Source organism: Haliotis asinina, chromosome 5 (genome assembly GCF_037392515.1).
Source record: "Haliotis asinina isolate JCU_RB_2024 chromosome 5, JCU_Hal_asi_v2, whole genome shotgun sequence".
NCBI classification, from domain to species: domain Eukaryota; kingdom Metazoa; phylum Mollusca; class Gastropoda; order Lepetellida; family Haliotidae; genus Haliotis; species Haliotis asinina.
In genome coordinates, this window is record NC_090284.1 from 41663514 (window position 1) to 41677938 (window position 14425).

Sequence of the window (14425 nt, forward strand, 5' to 3'; positions counted from 1 at the left end):
AACGTGACTTCGTGTAAATAACTACGAAAATATATACGAAAGGTGTTCCTGCTTCTATGAATATATTTCCTAAATCTCGTTTGTCTAAATTTCATTCTAATTAGAAATACATGTGATTGCGTGAAATAGACATCTTTGGAAAAATCTTTTGAAACATATAACAGGTTTCAAAGGCGACTAGATCTTGTCCATGAAATACAATTTCGTTTGTAGAACATGACTGTAAAAGGTGACGGTGGTATAGCCTTGTGGTTGAAGTGTTCGCTTGTAATTCACAGGTTCGATTCCCACTATCGGTAACATATATGATGACCATATCTGGGGGTCGTGTCTTTATACTGCTGAAATATTCGTAAAAACCTTATTCACTCTCTCACCTGTTACGGTTTATTAGCATTCCGAAAATGAACTGATACACATGGTCAGTCTTTCTTTAGAAATTTACAATTGTGGGTAAAATAATATGGGGCGACTTCAGAACTTTGTGGGTTGTATCTGGTTGTATTCAAACAACGTGGACTCAGCTAGCTAGAGTAAAACTGTATATCTCTTACTTATCCAGACTCGGTTGTTTACAGGTTCCTGTCTTAAACAAACAAGCAAACATATAAACTAAAACATACAATTCACTGAAATGCACCTAGAGCGCACTGCCCCATATATTCAGTAGAACTGTCGGCATAATGAAGACCATAATGAGGACCACGTGATCTAACAATGCATTCTCATTGGACTAGAGAACACGATGGAGTTTGGAATAAGAGCACCACAGAAGTGAATACATCCAGGAACAGGTGCGGTTAGAAGCAGCAACAACTGTTTCAGATGTAATTGTTTTAGTAGCCTTCATAAAAATATATTTAATGTGTCCAGTGGCAAAGTTTTAATTTTTAATATGTGAAGAAAAGAGTTTTTTTAAACTCAACATTTTTGTTTGGTAAGAGATATGCTAGTAAAAAAGACATACTAATTTTGCTTTCGTTTATAAGATCCATTGTGTCTCAAGATTTCTATCCATCATGGTTAGGTCACCAATTGTTACTAAATTAAGAGTTTAAAATTTAAACTCATCTTCATCTTTCAAGACAACATCGCCCATACAAACACCATTTTAAATAAACTGTTAGATTTTCCTGCATCCCATTGTGACTGTTTAAAGTGAGCGATTTCAGTAATACTTCACCAATATCGCCGGACAGAGATCGTGGGAAGGGGACACCAGAAACGGGCTCCACGTATTGTACAAATTGAACCTTGGTCTTCGGCTTAACGAACGAACGCTTTAACCACTTGGGTTCCCACAGGCTTGTCAGCCCCGTACTTGTTTAAATGAACGCATTGTACTTGTGTTTATATCAATATTGAAAAAAATGAAATATGTGAATTGAAATTTACATTTATGCTAGAAACGTTTGGTTAACTGGTTCGAAATACATGTAGTTTACACAATATCACGAAATAGGTTCTTGGAAGTCGCATTTTAATATTCCCCAAACGCTCAATCCACTTCACAACATAATTTGTTTGTGTGAAAAGTGTTGTTGAACTATTATTCAGACACTATGTTTTCCAAAAAAATTTCTTTTTTTCTGTAATGGAATGGTTTTAATATTGACTGAAAACTATAATTTCAACTGTCTCATTTTATGGGAATTGTCTGTAGTATTTGCTCATACAACAGAAAAATGTGAATTTGCCAAACACGTTTGCTTGCATGTAGTGCACGTGCATATATTTATATTTATGCACCGTGTAGTTTGCATTATGTTCGTTTACAAAAAGAAACATATTTTTCTGACAAATGATAGATTTACCTGGTAGTCACAATATGGCTGATATGTTATTTTTCGCTCACTCATCCAGGTCGCCGATTTAAGTACGCGGTGTAATGCAATGCTCTTTAAAGGAGCTTCGGGTTAAACGAAACCCTCAATTTTCTAAATTGCAGAGGTGAAAGAGCTTTGAGACTGGCTTCCTGAAGCAAAGGGGATGAGAATGGAATGGTTATTTATTCATAACATCGATATCTTTGCTTAGTATAAGATCTAAACCGAGACTGTCAGCTACAATCTTCCGTTCAATCTGAAAGTCTACAGATGTATGGGGAGGAATGGTGATCTTTCAATTTAGCCTGTAAAGTAAACATTTTCCAAGCATCATTAATCTTTTATGAATTAATTATAAAAAAAATAACCAAATCCCCTCCAAATCCGTTCTAACAGAAACGTTCTTGTTGTGAACGTTTACGAACGCTTTCATCACTTCGACAAACCAACGATCTGGCACACCTCCAACCGGCCCCATCAATGTCAAGTAAAGTGATCACCGGCTGGTATGTACAATTCACCCCCTCAAAACACTCTGCACCGTGTTACCCCTACCAGAGCGAGAAGTGTATGTTTTGTAACTCCAGAATGTTGTACCTCAGCAACAACAGTCAGATCTAGTTGATACACGATTACGGGAAGGGGGGACACTTTGATCCCCTTTAACGCTCGGCAGTGAAAACAAACACCAACACGCTTCATTTACCTGACGAGAGGACACTGCCGCTTCCTACTTAGGTCTAATCAGCACACAAATAAAGAATCAAGGGAATATTAGCCTTGTAAACTCAACGTTCTTCCTTTGTTTATACGGAGAATGCCATTGGGGAAGTATCGTTTCAGTTCGATGTGAGTTTTTATTTTAATTTAGAGCATTACGTCTAAACAGAAGAGTTATTTCGACAAAATAAACGCCGAAATTGTTGAGTGTGTGTTTAGCTGTGACAGTTTTGTTTCCTCTTGATAGCAGATCTTTCCGCGGCCATGTTCGGTGTGGTACATCCCGATTCTTGTTTGTGTATGGCAAGAAGTAAAGATGTCAATTGCCTTGATGTCGGTGGATAAATGGCGTTTATTGCTATCGTAATGTTCAAGATTTTGTGTACTCTTCATGCAAACGTCGTGTTTACATTATAGGCGGAAACTGTGTATTTGCAAAGAGTTCCATCTTGTCTCATGTTTTCTTAGTCTCAAAGAGTGCCTTACATTGCAATACGGCGTTAAAAAATATATAGCACCACATACATAAATGAATAAGAGACAATATTGTCCTAAGTCACATTGAGCAATAGTCCAGCAGCTTTTAACTGATCATGGGCGGTGGGGTAGCCTTGGGGTTAAAGCGTTAGCTCGTCACGCCGAAGACTGGGTTTCGATTCCCCCCATAGGTTTAATGTGTGAAACCGACTTCCGGTGTACCCCGCCGTGATACTGCTTGAATATTGCTACAAGCGGCGTAAAACGCAACTCATTCACTCAGTTTTAGCTGTACAAGTCTGGGCATGGCAAAGCACTATTGATAGCATGAGGATCAATACGCGCAACCAGGTCACCAATGATATACAATCCGTCAGGTTACATCTGATTGTCAGTTACCGGTTTTTACGATTTTGATTGGTGTTTAACGCCGCACCGCCATCTTCCAGCTTCTGAGGAAGGCAGTCACTGGTTGCTAATATGAGCATCGATCCAGGAAAATGGTTGCTTGCCTTTTCGTTGTTTAATGCCGCACCCAGCAACATTCCAGCTATATGGTCTGGAAAAATTCGAGCCTGGGTCACAGTTCAGTGATCAACAGCATGAGCATATATCCACGCAAGTGGGAACCGATGACATGTGTCAACCAAGTCAGCGAGCCTGACAACCCGAACCCGGGTTGTCGAAGGCGAAATCTCTCCCGGATCTTCGCGTGGATCAAGGGAAATGAGAAGGGATAAGTCACGACATGAGATGCTGTGGTGGGAAGAAACAATGGTCCTGTTCATTATGGATCTCGCTATAGATTTGTGGTAGCTCAAAATGAACAGCAGTTGTTCACTTCAAAGTTCTTTGAATTATTTGCCAAAAATACACTTGGATCCTGGGAGAGATAGGATAAATCACTGACATATCTAAACCATATCATTCCATAGAGAAATGATGCGTACAGCTTCGTTTCCTTGCTTGAGCAGTCAGTGTGGATGGTCAGTGAACGAGTTTCTTATCAAAGGGAAATAACTCCGTATTCGTCTAAACGCGAGTGGTTACGCGAGTGTTCGTTATTCAGGAAAAAGAAGAGCTTAACTGAAATGGCTGCTGAAAGCAGGGGCGTAGCCACCATTAAAAAGCCCGGACATACTAATGATTTTTGCTAGAAAGGTTTGGCAAGCCCTCGATAACATCTGAATATATACACGAAAAAATGGCTTGCAACATGCCAGGATGGAAGGGTATGAAAGTGATACGAATCACTTGCCCAGGCCTAACCCTTATCTGTACAGTATTCTAGTGTCGGCTTACTGCATGTGGAGGTTACTCCATGGTGTGTGGATATAGAATTTCCCCACATTCATCATAGCATCAGCGGGGTCATACAAACTATACTTTCACTTTCTTCAGCATTGGGGTATTGGGCGGTGGGTAGCCTACTGGTTAAAGTGTTCGCTCGTCACGCCAAAGACCGGGATCGATTCCCCACATGGGTAAATGTGTGAAACCCATTTCTGGTGTTCCCCTTCATGATATTGCTGGAATGTTGCTGAAGAGATGCATAGTCATACTCACGCACTCATTCATAGCATCAACCGTCTACAAATGAATATTAGAAAATAACATATATTTGTACATGAAATCAGTTTTGAATTCTAAGTAATTAACTTAGGATAAAATAACGTATTCTGAATACGTTTTCTTACCTTTACGTCCTGAAACAAGCAACTAATTCTTACAAAGATACTGTCCCCTGTCCCCACCTAGAGTTGTAATCATGCTTAATAGGTGCATCTCGCTGACGTTGCCATGACTACAGAGCAACACAAGCCCAAATTGTTTGTCGAAATGAGATGAAACATTTAACGAATTTTCTTAATATTCATCTGGGCCATCTTACAGAATAATGATCATGTTTCGAATACTTTCACCTGAGTATAAATGATATATTTGGGGTTAAACAAATAGGATGGATGGACAGTCTTTCTGGCCGGACCTCCTGCTCTTTGACCTCACCATGTGACAAGAAGAAGGTGTTGTCAAACAAACCGGTATTTAAACCTGCTGGTCCTGCGCTTACTTTCCTTTCTCCGAAGTCTGCCATTCTTGGACCCCGTTTACAGTTGTTCAGTGGCAACACACTCGCTCACAAAGACATCCTCCTACCATATATTTTTAATCATTTTAAATACTCAACAAAAGTCATTATGAAAAGATAGATAAAATATCATATTATCAATACTGTTATGAGGGAGAATTTTAAGACATTTAATTTAATATATAAATGTTACATTTTGCAAGATGACATAATAATCAAACACACTACCACTGTCACACTGCCACTGTACTTACCTGAGAGGCGTTGCCAAGGAAACCACACCCCGTACGTGCTGGACACTCTCACTGTCATCACTACCGAGCACCACAGGCCGTACAGGGTGTGGTCCCCCTGGATCCCCACCCTCCCTCATAGCACAGACTGCTCTGCGATAGCGAGGGCGCTATGGGTGGTTGTCAGGGAAACCGGGAACGGGGTCCCAAGGCGTGAAAGCCTCGGGGAAAACGAAGTAAGCTCAAACCATTTGGTAAAAATACGGAATATCTGACAACACCCGCTTCCAGTCCGCCATGATGGCGTCCTCGAGCGGGATCCGTGTGGGATGTTCCGTCGAGTACGAATCAGCGCGATCCTATATACCCGTATACGTGTGACGTAGGTGTTATTGCTGAACAGCTGACAAAGCAAACTCACCGTCCGTTGCCAATCACGTGGTTGCTATTTTCAACATAAGTAAACGTGATAACCCGTTTACGATGAACAAGTGGTTAATCACGTGTCAAACATCGCGATCGCATCAACGGTAAATCTCATGCAAACGTCAGCAGTATCACATAGAGCTATTAATCAATTAAAAACCTTGTTCTAGGACCAGACTGACCCATTGTCAAAGTAAAACTTCTGAAACATTAAATTTTATCAAATCGGACCAGGTAGTACATTTGTTTTGAAGTTTTAGAATCAGGTCCATTACAGCCCACTGTACTGAAACAGATTAATAACTTACCGGTAGAATACAATAAAGAAAATATATTCATATATATTCACCCACCAAGCTCTCCACCAAGTTAGCTTTTATACATAGAAACAAGAATATATGTGTTAACTGATCGACTTTATCTCTGTTTGGATCAAGTTTACATTATGTAATATGATTTCGTGTATAGACTCTTTATAAAATGTTATATAGTATTTCAATGTTATGCAATATTTCAAGAATCGCTCCGTGTTCATTATGGTTAAAAAGGTTCCCAGTAACCAATGATTGATTAAGAGTGAGTGAAATGGTTTTGACGCAGCATGTAGCAATATTTCAGCAATATTACCGTATCAGGACAATAAGAAGTTTTGTCACACATTGTACTCGAACATTCGAACTCGATCCTTCGGTTCAACGAGCGAGCACTTTAATACTAGATTTTGTCTCAGCCTACTGCCCTGTGATTGTTAAATGTGACTTAATTGGCTGTTTGATTGAGATTTATCCTGACAGCGTGGTGAGTTGTTCATGGCACTGATTTTGTCTGCATCACCTTTTCACACGTTACAGTGATACAGCAGAAACAGTGCTCCGGCGTTTTGCAACACACGAATTGTTACAATGTTAGAATACACGGTCTCCTTTCACAAAGCCCTAAGGTAACCTTAGTACAACGTTAAATAATGGGTCGGTTGCTCCATGAAAGGACCTCCAGGTGCTTTCATTAAATAAAAAGAAATCTTTGACACACTCCCTAAACGAAAGGAATTCGCGGTTATCTCCCTTACTTTATTCAAGAGCGAACAGCGTATGGGTGTCAAGGTAAACAACACTGCGGTTAACCGCGTCGCCATAGCGGGTGTATAAACCGCGGGTACACTGTGAATACAGCGGAGTTGGTCGGGTGATCGTTCTACTTTAGGTCGACCTGAAGAGAGGTGGGGAGGCCGGGGCAAAGAACTATAACGTTAAAAGTGAGTATAATGGAGAGAGAGAGAGGAGAGAGGGGTGGCGGAAGAGGAGAGAGTGACAGAGAGAGAAAGAAAGAGAAAGAGAGAGACGTTAGAAGCACTGGCGAATACAATGTATACTGAATTTCAACTCTTTCTGTTTTATTTATTAATTTGTGACCGGGTATGGGTGGGTTTTCTCTTCATAACTAGTCGCTTGTATTTACCTTCTCATTTTTATTCATTGCAGGATTTTTCGCATACTTCGGTTTTCCCTCTGGGTGTTCGTGCTTGGAGTTTGTGTACACACGACCAGCTTCCAGTAGCGGGGTCACTGGAACCACCCCTGCGCCCTCGCAATCGCTGCCCCTGGCAGTGCTATGAGGGAGGTGTGGGACCTGGGGCCTCCCCGGGGACAGGGTAGGGGATTCTGGTCACCAATCAACCCCCACCTCGTGTCTTGGGAGGTTTCGGGCACTGACTACGGTTTAGCAGCTGGACAGCGTCAGAGTTGACAAGAGACAACTCATGGGCTATCAATAAACCCACCATGAATAAAACGTCGGTACCGAAGTGCGCATAATTAACAAATAGAATTTTGGATTTGCTGTTCCAATACATTTTGAGGATTTGACTTTCAAGAGCTAATAACGAACAGGATCGGGTGATAACTCGAGCTGACTCGCTGATTCTATGTCACCGTGACCCAATGGCTTCGATTATTGCTCATACTTTCAATCACTGATTTGCATGGAACAATCAGAAATATCTTATTACCTGCTTTACGTAGCTTAAATGTAACTAAGTGCGGCATTAAAACAATATTCACTCACAGTGACTGAAAATACAAGAATATTTTTTTCTGATTTTACATGAAGATGAAGTCATGACATATATTGATAAATATGTTCATATAAGATTTTGCAAGCGTTGCCGTACTGCAGACAGACATAAATATAATACAGATGCTTAAGCGCTAGACTTTGCACTAGTCTTCAGGGTTGAATCGTAATCAAATAGGCTGGATAAACGAGGATGATTGGTTGCCGTACAGTACCGGTGGCTTTGGTGTGGAAGAATATTGCCAAACTGGACACGACCGAGGTCATGCTTGAACAACCAAATGACCTTGTTACTTATGGATGTAAATATGAAGCGTTACTTAAGTGAGTGAGTGAGTTTAGTTTTATGCCACACTCAGCAATATTCCAGCTATATGGTGGCGGTCTGTAAATAATCGAGTCTGGACAAGACAATCCAATGATCAACAACATGAGCATCGATCTGCTCAATTGGGAACCGATGACATGTGTCAACAAAGTCAGCGAGCCTGACCACCCGATCCCGTTATTCGCCTCTTACGACAAACATAGTTGCCTTTTATGGCAAGCATGGGTTGCTGAAGGCCTATTCTACCCCAGGACTTTCACGGGTCCGTTTGACTTTAAGGGGAAAATGGTTCACTAAATGAAACCAAGTGTTCGCGAAAAGTAAGGATGTCGTGCCTAAGAAAGACATTGTGTCTCCAGGCATGGCATCACAATACCATGTGTCTCTTTAAAATACAGCAGATCGGGTATCTCCATTGGGGGGGGGGGGGGGGGGGGGGGGGGGGATGGCATAGTTGTTACAGCGTCACACGTCACGCGATCAACGCAGGTTCGATTCCTCACATGGACACGAGAAGCCCATTTCAGGAGTAGCCAGCCGTGATACTGCTGGAAATTTGCTACATGTGGCGTAAAACTTTACTCATTCATTTTTTGACAAGGACGTGTTGCTGGGATCGTATGTTCCTTCCCTAAATCTAAGGTAGGTTTTACAATACGTCACGATGTAAAGGGTGACCGATCCTTTACATAATTGTGAGCAATATTCCAACAACAGAATATCAACCATCCAACTTTTTAAAATCGTTGTGCAGTGTTGTTATTCTAATAATGTCTCCGATAAAATATTAGACATTTAAAAAAATGGTTTTAGTACGAATAGCCTTCCTTAATACATATATATAATGATGTATGTATAGGTTGATATAGATTTATTGGTTTATTTGTTTTAGAATAAAATGACGAAATGCTTGTTTAAGTGTATAAACAAAACTTGCACGAAGAACGCATCTCGCGTTTTACTTGAATGAAAATGGGAGACAACTCTTACGGTCTTCTTGTTCAGATGAAATCGATGCTGTCTGTGATATGAACACATGCAGACCCCAGTTCCCTTATTGTCACAGATGGCATGTTAGCCTCTCCTGTGTATAAGGTCATGTGTGACTGATAACGATCGACTTTCGGTCAATATTAACAAACGACGTGTCGACTGTTGCTAAGCAAGACCAACAACATCTGATCGTGATTGATAAGTATAAGCAAAACGAACTAAAGGAATTTGTGAGCAGATCGCATTTTGACGATTCTGAAAAAGTAGAGCCCATTTCTAATAAGCGCGAGGCTGTTCTGGAATATGTTGAGGGGGATTCGTTAGTCGATTTACTGCGGAGGATCAACTATCGTCGCCTGCTACGATATGACATACGTTTGTTAAACCATAATCATAGAAAGTCTCCCACCCCAGATAGTGTTATACGCTACCTGGTATCAACACGTTTTATTTTGTGAAATTCCCAAATTTATCCATATCCGCAGGAAATAATGTTCAGATATTAGCAGGAAGGGTTTATTTTGGGTCACTCAGATACATCATGATGCGAGAGCTGAACTGTCCACCTAGGACGGACCTCCAACTCTGTGACCTCATCACGTGGCCTGAAGGAGGTGTTGTCGAACAAGCCGACATTTCACTCTGTTGGTTTCTACGCTTACTTCCTTTTCACCGCAATCCGCCATTTTGGGGTCCCGTTCATAGTTGTCTCGTGGCTACACATTCGCTCACAAACACACCCTCTTAGCATTTAGGAGTTATTTACTACAGAATACTTAAAGATTATAAATCGTAACATCATCATCAACATTATCAAGATATAACAAGCCAAGCTTCTGGGACATTTAATCTGACACATAAACAAGACAATTTTGAAAGATGTTAATCAGCCAGGTAAACACACGTTCAGTCGCACTGCCACTGTACTTACCCGAGAGGCGTTGCCAAGGAAACCACACCCCGTACGTGCTGGACACTCTCACTGTCAACACTACCGAGCACCACAGGCCGTACAGGGTGTGGTCTCCCTGGATCCCCACCCTCCCTCATAGCACAGACTGCTCTGCGATAGCGAGGGCGCTATGGGTGGTTGTCAGGGAAACCGGGAACGGGGTCCCAAGGCGTGAAAGCCTCGGGGAAAACGAAGTAAGCGTGAAACCATTAGGTAAAATTTCGGAATATCCGACAACACCCGCTTCCAGTCCACCATGATGGCGTCCTCGAGCGGGTGTCCACGTCAACAGGTGACGTGGGAGAAGGTCGTGCTGTTCCGACGAAGACTGGGCGAACACGGCTTTATATACCCAGTAAGTCACGTGACCTATCTATAAATAGGTGGATCGTCATCGAACTTGAGGGGCGATATCAAAGTTATTCCCGTGATATGTTGTCATGGACGACCAACCGTGGTTCAGAGCCATATAATACGGATAAAGTATAGCGTGAGCATGTCTTAACATATTTACTAATCTCTGTAAGTACAAAGTGTAACATAACATGGTATTCATCGTATTGCTGAAAAGAGAAAATACGCTTAAATCGATATGAGGTTAACCTCGCCTTTGATTTTCCCAGTCTGTAACGCTGTTGTACACACGTTGAGTGTATGTTTATACTTACATGCTATTAGGGAATTTGAGATTGTGGTAGAGAGAATTATTGTTTAGGTCAAGCGTTGATAGCTTGAGTCCAAACATTCACTATGAAAGACGATACCTCATGCGCCGGATATATCTCAGGTTCACAGTTAGATACTAAGTAAAGCCTGTGTTCGAATCATCACATACGAATGTTTACATATAGTCTGGTTCATAATTATTGAGAATTTTTCTTCTTACTTTGAGCTACCATAACACCTCAACCGATTCACTGATACTTAAAACTAAGTAATGGTATAAGGGAGGTAACTCATCTTGGCCTACTGAGTATAGTACAATTAGAGTTACCTCCCCTGAATTTGTAGCAGACGTCATTTTCCTCAGCACTGTCAACAATGTCTGCTGAAGATAAAAGAAGGTTGATTTTTGAGTTGTATAATCAAGGAATTGATGATGTAAATACATTGGCAGAGAGAACAGGAACTCCTCTTTCTACTGTGTATAGGATTAGGAAGAATTTTAAAGAGGGAAAGGATTTTGGGCACCAGAAAGGAGCAGGGAGACCCAGAAAATTGGACTTCTCAGATCGCGCCCGGCTGGGAATTTTAGCGTCTAAAAAGCAAAGGGCAAGCATCTCCAACATCAGGTATGAAATGATAGAAAGGGGATCAACAGTTGTATCAAAATCTACAGTTAGAAGAAATTTGATTGATCTTGGATGGGAGAAAAAGACTGGAATTCCTTCTCCTCTCATGAAACAAGAACATAAAGACAGGCGTGTTGAGTGGTGTTTGGCACATGAAAACTTTGACTGGGAAAATGTGATTTTTACTGATGAAAGCTCAATATGGGTATATCCCAATAATGTGAAAATATGGACAAAGTCTGCGTCAGCACCGTTGTATCGACGACCTAAATACAGCCCAAAGTTTCATGTATGGGGAGGGATATCCTTATTAGGAACGACCCCGCTGTGTGTGTTTGAGGGAAATCTGACAAGTCAACGCTACACTAACATATTAGATAATTTTCTCCTTCCAAGTGCACATGTGTTTTATGGAAATGACTGGATTTTGCAGCAAGATAATGATCCTAAACACACCGCAAAACATGTCAAGCAGTGGTTTCAGGAGAAAAATGTGACTGCATTACCATTTCCTGCATATAGTCCTGACTTAAATCCCATTGAGAACATTTGGGGGATGATGAAGGAATGTGTGAATCAAAAGGGGTTGACAAAAATTAAAGACATGAAGAGAGAAGTGGTCCGATACTGGGACAGCATAACTCACGAGACACTAACCTCTCTGATAGGAAGTATGCCTACCCGTCTTAGACTGTGCCGTGAAGCTCAAGGAGACTTGATAAAATATTAAATTGTTACCTACACAACATGAAAAGGTCAGTTCACTTTCACAATACATTCAATTTTATCTGATTTGTTCTCGTTTAATAATATGAAATGCTTTAGCTATTCTCAATAATTTTGAACCATACTGTATAAGACTCTTTCTGCTCTCGCTCGTTTGAAACGTTTTGAAATACCTCGTAATTAAAACGGTAACTAACGTGGACACGTTTAGTGATATATCGCTAATTATGTATGAATGATGGAAATGCTGACAGTACCAGGACAATATAATTTCATGTTTTATTTCTTGCAACAATGGCTTAATATGATGTCAAGTTGCTATAGGTCGCAAACCACCCCTTCAACCTTGTATCCAGTCAAAAAGAATCATTTTCAACTTATAATATAATAATAACTACCAAATAACATTCCTGTCCACACAGAAGCTCACTGCATTTTATAAGTAAACAAGGTATACCTCTGTCATTAATTGTAATACAGACTATTTCAATATGGTTTGATCAGACTGCCATGCTCTATTCTCTTTAATACACTGTCATGCAGAGCAGTATGCTTACAATAAATAAACAAATTATATTTAAAATATTTAGAAATGATTTGGAGAGCACATGCCGTTACATTACATGTCAGGGTCAATAACAATGGATACAATAGATGTAAGGAAACAGGGATTACAGGCATGACGTGATATATGAAGAATTGTATTGACTTGGAGTTGAATCAAATTCACAGATATAACATATTTGTTACGTTCTGACAGCTGACATTTTAGCAAACATGCTCATGAAAGTTGCCCAGTTGTCAAGTGTCAAATGACCAATCACATCTGTAATCGCACCGAGGCATGTCAAGACCTATGCTTCATCACTAGCAGTGTCCTCGAGTCTGAGGCAGGTATCCAGGCTAAAGTTATCAAATAGAAACTGACTAAGCCTATTTCTGTGTTCGATGAGGCTACTATTTAATATATACATATTATCCGAATTGAAGCAACACGTTCATAAATAAAAAAGACCAGATCTCCCTCCAAAAATAGCCCAATAGAACATCCCACAACTCATGCTGGGGCCTTGTGAAAACGGATTGTACATATATGGCTGGTGGGTTTGTAGCGCCGCACTCGACCATATTCCAGCTATATGCTACAGTCTGTAAGTAATGGAGTTTGGGCCAGGTAATCCAGTGGTCAACATCATGAGCATAGATCTGCGCAATCGGGATATGATGACATGATCCTGACAACCAAATCCCGTTATTCGTCTCTTTCGCATTTGATTATTCGGCCTCGCGATTTTTTTAAATATTTAACATCTAATAAGATATATCTGATGATTAAGGCATTGACTATCATTGTGAATGTTTCGGCGGGAAGGTACTGCTAGGCCGACAATCGGGTTAATTTCCGGCTTTCAGACCCTTCACGTAAGTCGGTCTTCCTCAACAGTATATACTTTTATTTACAGTATATAAGATTTCATCACATCATCACGCAAACGTGTACTTTGTTATATACTTGTTCGTTCATGTATTCATAAAGCAACTCCCTTAATGACAACCCCTAATCCCAAATTACATGTACCCGTTCCAGCGCTTACAAACACACAACTCAACAAGTGTGTTCAGCAACCCATGCTTGCCATAAAAGGCGACTATGTTTGTCGTAAGAGGCGACTAACGGGATCGGGTGGTCAGGCTCGCTGACTTGGTTAACACATGTCATCGGTTCCCAATTGTGCAGATCGATGCTCATGCTGTTGATCACTGGATTGTCTTGTGCAGACTCGATTATTTACAGACCGCCACCATATAGCTGTAATATTGCTGAGTTCGGCGTAAAACTAAACTCACTCACTGTTATTGGTTTAGAAAACCAAGAGTGAGGTTAACCTCTTATCCGTGTAAGCGTACTTTATTTTTTCAGCAATAGTCCTCTAAACACCAGTTCACTATAATAAGTGTATCGACACAGATTGTCATGCATGTCAGTACATGATTATACCACAGATTGTCTGTGTTAACTGAGTCACGATTGGTCGGCCATGACAACAAACATTGATATAGCTTAGATACCGCCCCTAGAGTTCGATGACTGTTTATACATAGACCACGTGACGTACTATGGGTATATAAAGCCGTAATCGACCGATTCCCGTCGGAACAGCACGACCTTCTCCCACGTCACCTACTGACGTGGACACCCGCTCGAGGACGCCATCATGGCGGACTGGAAGCGGGTGTTGTCGGATATTCCGATCTTTCACCTTCTGGTTTTTTACGCTTACTTCGTTTT